Here is a 490-nt window from a genome sequence, read left to right on the forward strand (position 1 = left end):
AGGGAACAAAAGACACCCCTGATGGATGTGAGGGTGGAAGCCATGGGGGTGTCTGGGGAATATGCTCCAGGCAGAAGGAATAATAATAGCAGGTGCAAAGGTCCTGGAGCAGGACCAGGCCTAGCAATCTGGAGGAACAGAGAGGAGCCCTGGGTCGTTGAAGTGTGATGAGGGAGGGGGAAAGAGGGAGGAAGCAAGACCCTGTGGGCCATGGTGAGGTGTCTGGAGGGGCAGCTGAAGCACACAGACGGTAACTGGCCAAGGCAAGGTGGCCCCGCAAAGCAACTGGAACACACCCATCACCCAGGTGGACACCAGAGGCTCAGAGGGTAAGCAGGCTGTGCCTTGAGGGTATGGGACGACCCGTGAATCACTCAGCCTGGTGGGGGCAGGTGCTGTGGGCAGAGGCTGCCGGGCGCTGAGAGCAGGGGAAAGGTGCTGGGCACTGGGCCCACGCTGGGCCGGTCGGGCAGGCGGGCAGTCACGTGAC

The sequence above is a fragment of the Bos indicus genome, chromosome 7 (genome assembly GCF_029378745.1).
Source record: "Bos indicus isolate NIAB-ARS_2022 breed Sahiwal x Tharparkar chromosome 7, NIAB-ARS_B.indTharparkar_mat_pri_1.0, whole genome shotgun sequence".
Classification (NCBI taxonomy): Eukaryota; Metazoa; Chordata; class Mammalia; order Artiodactyla; family Bovidae; genus Bos; species Bos indicus.